This window comes from Rhea americana, unplaced genomic scaffold (assembly GCF_003343005.1).
Source record: "Rhea americana isolate MKP2758 unplaced genomic scaffold, rheAme1 scaffold_175, whole genome shotgun sequence".
NCBI classification, from domain to species: Eukaryota; Metazoa; Chordata; class Aves; order Rheiformes; family Rheidae; genus Rhea; species Rhea americana.
The window spans coordinates 478819-484746 of record NW_028185872.1 but is presented as its reverse complement, the minus strand read 5'-3'; positions in this window follow the sequence as shown (position 1 = coordinate 484746).

The following is a 5928-nucleotide window of genomic DNA, read 5'->3' as shown; positions in this document are numbered from 1 at the left end:
GGCGCCCCGCCGCCCCCGGCCGCCGCTGCCACGGCGTTTCCCGGGAGCGAGAAGCCGCCGGGGTCACACTGCAGCCGGTCTGGGGGTGCCGCGCCAGGGCCCGCTGGAGGCCACTGTGCACGACAAGTAAAAAATCTCCCTGAACGTCTTGGACCACACTTTTTGCAATAACTACGGAGGCTCAGAGTATTGCTACAGCATGTTGGGACACCACGGCTCGGTATTGCCACATTGAGAAAAATCCCCACTAACAGTACTGTGACTCGAAAAAAGGAATTATTTCACAAAATCATGACAGCACTTAGCTCATGAACAGTTATCACACAGCCTAACGTTTCATGATGTAAGAAAACAGCACTCACTAAGTGTTACCAAAGGCTGAGCATTACTCACGGCACTCCGGAGTCAAGTCTAGGGCTAAGGAGTACGGCGGGCGGGGGGAAGGGGGGAACACCAAAGAAAGGAGTTGTCTGCACTGGTGGATTTTAAAACAGAGGTAAATTTGAAGATAAACATAGTTTAGTAATTACCTTTTCATCACACCTTTCCTGGACATGGTTTATATAGCATTCACCATCAAAATACAATCAGATAAGGATAAAAAGGGGGGAAAAAACTGACAAGCAAAAAAAAAAAAAGCCTCTTGTAGCAAACAGAAACTAAAAAAATCTGCCACTGCTTTTTTTTCTAAGTTTGAAACAAAATTCTGTCGAAGAGGGAGCTTTCTGGGGATCCAAAATTAAAGCAGAGCAAAAACACATGGCAAAAATAGCACATACATGATGTCAATGGACTTGGCATATACGGAAACACTCCCATTGACTTACATTTGAATCAAACTGCTATGAGGGAGAACTCCTAATCTGTATTGAATGAAGCCATTTTTTCCCAAGATGGACATCTCAGGAACAGGATGCTAGAAGATATGTCTGTGGTATATTTAATTTGATACGGAACACTACGTCTGTGCAGATCAGGTGCTGAACACACAGCAATGTTCTCCTTGTTCCTTTTAGATAACCGGATCAGCGTTTGGGGATTTTTGCTATTCCTTGCTCTCCAGCAGACTGACACCTTTGCAGCTCGCATCCTCCAAGCCCTTTGCAGGCATAAAGGCTGGAGTCTCACTACGGTGCTAACAGGCAAGTAAACAATTCTGTGACTCACACTCAGGCATCTTCCTGGGACCATACTAAAACACAAGGCAGAGTTTGGAGGAGAACTCACAGTGCCTGGTACAGAGCCCCAGCTGTCAGGCTGCTCCATCTTCCTCATCCTGGCTGGATCCTGAACTTGCCTACACTGGTTTGGTTTATTTATTATTTTGGGATGAGCGTAGCTCCCCACTGTGGAGCCTCTTATAATCATGTTAATGATGGTAAACTGTCATGGAAAATCACTTTCTACCCCAAAGCAATGGAATTCCATCAGGGTTTTTACACGTTGTTTTTCTCATTCTCATACATGTGCCAACAGAAGCCCTTGGCTGCTTTCTAGCACTTCTGTAAAATGAGAATTATCTTATTTTTTTCCTTCAGTGGATGCAATTTATTAGTAAAGGATCTGCTTTTGTGATCACAGAAGTATTTTTTTACAGGCTGATCCAATGGAAATTTTGGTTTATCAAGTCAGACATGGACAGAGAAACAATCTATTTCAGACTGAGATGAACAGGTTGTTCTGGACAAGGTTTGGCCACATGAAACAAGTGCTAAGGTCTTGTGAACACTATGGATTTTGCATTGTGCTGAGATTCATGGCTCTCCAAATCACAGAAGTCTTTGCCAAGGTCCAGTGGTTTATTCTGGCATTAAATGGTGCAGCTGAACTCATTCTAAACATGACTTGGCTGCAAGGGTAGCCAAGGACAAGTGTGCTCAGCTCTGTTTTACCAAATGTAGTTAAAATCTGCTGGCACTAAGTCCCGGATGAGCCCGTTCCCAGCCGGATATACAGAGCCTCTAGACCCTGCCCTCCAACTGGATTCTCTGAGCTCTCCTTCAAATATATGGCATACTACAAGCTGCTAACTCTAAGTGTTGGCCTTGTAAAGTAATCATCTGACTAGGTTTTATGAAACTCTGCAGTTCTTGGGGCTCTGAGGATGATGAACCTCCTAGATGCCTTATGAGCTCTCTCCAGCAATGTGCATATTGGTATACTGGACACTGTGAGGGAGCGAGGAAGTCACACAATTAGCAAGGTAAATATAGCCCAGAGCTTCCAGCTTGTGGAGTGCATTCAAGAACCGGAGTGTAATAATAACATGGCAACAGGTCACTGGAGCACCGTTTGATGCTGAGATGTCAGACACAGTGACAAATGAATCATCATTATTATTATTTTCCTGGATTCTATTTTACTCTAGGGATTTGCCTCTCAACACTCTCACAGGAAACTACAGCAGCCCAATCTGCCTATTTCAAGCGTAAGAACTAATCTGCCCCCTTGTTCAGGGAAACATTTAAAGCGATCCCACATTACGAATGGCGACACAGTGGGAGACAGGACCGGCACCCCGGTGTGGCCATAGCCCATCTCGCTGTGGTYTGGCAGAAGCCCACCACGCTCGTACGTGCTGTTCCTTCTGTCGCTGCRGTCCCTGGGGACGGGCTGCCTCTCTGGAGGCAGTGTGTTTCCTGCACACTCTGTGATCTCTTTTGTGTGAGGCCTCTCTGCCTCTGCGCAGTCTCAGGCTTCGCTGAGGACTTCCCTAGTGATCACTAACTTGACACCTTCAGTACTCTTGGCCCAGCCACAAAGAACTAGCCAGGAGCCCCAATAACACGGCATATTTCAAAACACACCAAAAAAAGAGCACAGATAGCCCTCAGGGCAAGGCTATAAGCACAAAGAAAAGCTCCCCAGTCACCAAGAGCCAAGGTGCTCTTGCTGGCCCTGCAGCCAGATTTGCCAATTTGGGCACTCCTGCTATGACAACTCAGATAGCTCATTTTCCTCACTAAGCACAAGTCAACGGCATGGGGGTAACAAGCACTGAAGCTTCAGAGGGGTACAGATATCAAAATCTTAAAAAAAAAACAATAGGCACCACACAAAAAGTCCATCTATCCCTCTACCACTCACAGGCGACAGGCACACCCATCATATTGACTGTGACCCTTAATCAACCTGCAAAAGCTGCAGCATCAAATAAGATGGGCTCTCCAGCAGGATGAGCATTAGCAGTGCGCTCACCTTGCACCTTCGCAAACAAAGCAGCTGCCAGACAATCTCCTCGGTGAAGAGGCAGCTGACAGCTCCCTCCTGAAATCACACATAGGGATGGGAGATTGGGGAAAAAAGGAGGAGAGACAGAGGCACTTCCCATCGGCCTTCTGAACATGTGGTTTGACAGGCAAGCTCAGTTTTGGAGTGCAAGCTCTGGCACATGTCCCTCAAACTCCAGGGAGGCTCAGAAGTTATCCCTTCTTCCAGACCTTGCCAACACATTTTAATACTAGCTTCCAAGCAAGCATCTGCTCAGGAGGCATTTGCGTTTCTAACCTCCTTTCAGTAGTTGTCTCGTCTGTAAGGGCTGCTGAATAAGGGAATGATTAGTGACAGTGGTGATGATAGGGGTTTTAAGGTGGACATGAGGAGCTGGACTAAGAACCAGCTCATGTACATCATGTGGCTGATGTGTGCAACAGACTAAAGCCACAACTCACCAAATTTGAACCATTAGCCCGCAGAACAAGCACTGCTTTGGTGAGTTGAATTCCCATTACCACTGAAGTCTTCACTAGAACTTTTGAGTTGTTTTGCCCGACAAGATGTAGTTTGTCCTGAACCCAATTCCAAGAAAGGGTTCCCAAGACTTAATACACACAGTAGACAACACACAGTCTATGTAAGCTAGGTGAAGAGAACATGATTTCTAAGGCTAACTTGGTATACAGGCAGGTGAAACAAGCACTCAGCTCTGCTGGGATGAACATTAGCATGTCAAAGAGTCCAGATGAGCTCTGAAGAAAACAATTATGGAGGTGAATGGTGCAAAGTAAGGCATTGCCGTAGGCATTTTTCTGGAAGGGACTAGGAAAAGAAGCAGAGAATGAAATTCCAGAAAAAAATACTATATACTGGAGACGTCAATAAGTCTGAAAAATGCTTGGAAAAGATTACAGTAAGACTGTAAACTGCAGATCAACAAGCTTGGATTTTCCAGGTCCCCAAGCGCCACTGCCAGATGATAAATGGATATTCTTCTGGAATTTAAAACTGGTGAGTATACTGCCTGTAAGAACTCATCATATAACAATGCAGATGTGTGAATTCTTTATAAATTGTGGGTGATATCTGGGAGCTTTCATCAGGGAAAAAAAACCCTATAAACAGCAATGAAATTAAAAAGGAATGATTTTGGCTAAGCAGAGGCAGGGGAATGAGGATACCACTTTGAAGAATGTTTTAATTTAGCTCTTTGTTTGATTATATTTATGAACCACCTTCTATGATGAAAAGCCAAGTCTCTCTTCCAGCAGTACTTTAAATGAAAACTGCAGTCCAAGCCAAAAGCATATAGAGCCATACAATGCTAAGCTCTAGTTGCAAGGTTTCACCTGCATGGGTCTCACAGCAGGTATAGTGAACAGTCACATCATTTATGTCGGTGGAGCTGGTAGAGCTAATTTTCCCAGAGAAATCAATAGGAAATGTTTTACGTTTCCAGGCCAACGTCAGTAGTGGAAAGCCCAGGGTGAAACTGGACGAGCTGCAATCCCCTGTTTGCAATTCAAACAACCTGTGATTGCTTCATTCACAGCTAGAGTTGCTTCCTGGGCAAAACCATCACAACTTCATGCCTCTAAGAAAACAAACTTGCTAAATGCCTGCTCCGCAAGTGTAAGCGTGACTCAGAACTTCACTCTCAATCTAATGCTTTACAGCAACGATAAGGAGAAGTGATTCTGCTCTTTGCCAAATCCTGGCAATGAAGGAAAATAGGCTCTTACGCCAAGCATTCAAAGCCATTCTGCTTTACACAAAAATGTGACATTTTGATTTCCAAATGGATACAATGAGAAGACTTGAACTAATGCAATCCAGCTACTTTCAATAAAGAATTATGTTCAAATTCCAAAAGAAGAGCTAGATTTGATTCAAATCCTTCAGCTTGTTTTCTCTGTGCAAGATGGAACCAAGACTTGAAAATTTCCATTATTACTGTCATTACAACTGTCTCCAACTTTCAGAAAAGAGCTAATGCATAGAGAAGAGAATGAACCTGTGGTCTCCTACATCACAGCTACAGCTCTGAAAATGATCCCTGATCTCTAATAACTAGCCTCTTTTCACAGGCTGATTCATGCAGTCCACTAAGGAGTTAAAGGGCAGCTTAGCCATGATAAAGTGAAAACTGCAGAATGCAGATGAAAAATTCAAATCAGCTAATGCAGAGGAATGGACCAGCCTTCCCATTCCTCCCTGTCTCCACCCTTAACTTCCTGAAAACAGAGGATTTGCACCCAAGAAACTTTTTGAACCCAAATATCATTATCAGAGTTCATATCATATTTCTTCATTATAAAGAGATGAGATTTTTCTGAAATCTGTCCAGTTCTCAACACAAGAAGTCCTGCCCCATGACTGGTGCTCTTGGTGGAACATTGATGCAATAAACACTACCTTGTCTCTCAGAGACTGCGCACCAGTACTCAGAAAACTCACTACCTGTAGTCTTAATTTTGTTCTGGCCATTCTCTGTATCCATCGGCAAAAGGGCTATGTCACTGTAGTGATGAACACTTTTGAAGCCCAAGAACTGAATTAGTGTGGTTTCTATTTTTGCAAGAATTTTTCAGAAACTCTATCAGCTTAGTTGCTAGGAATGTGATGCCTTCATTGCAGATGAAGGGAAGACTGGAACCTGGACTGTGTTATCTGACTGCATGTTATTTATTATTAATGTTACTAGCCCCTTTG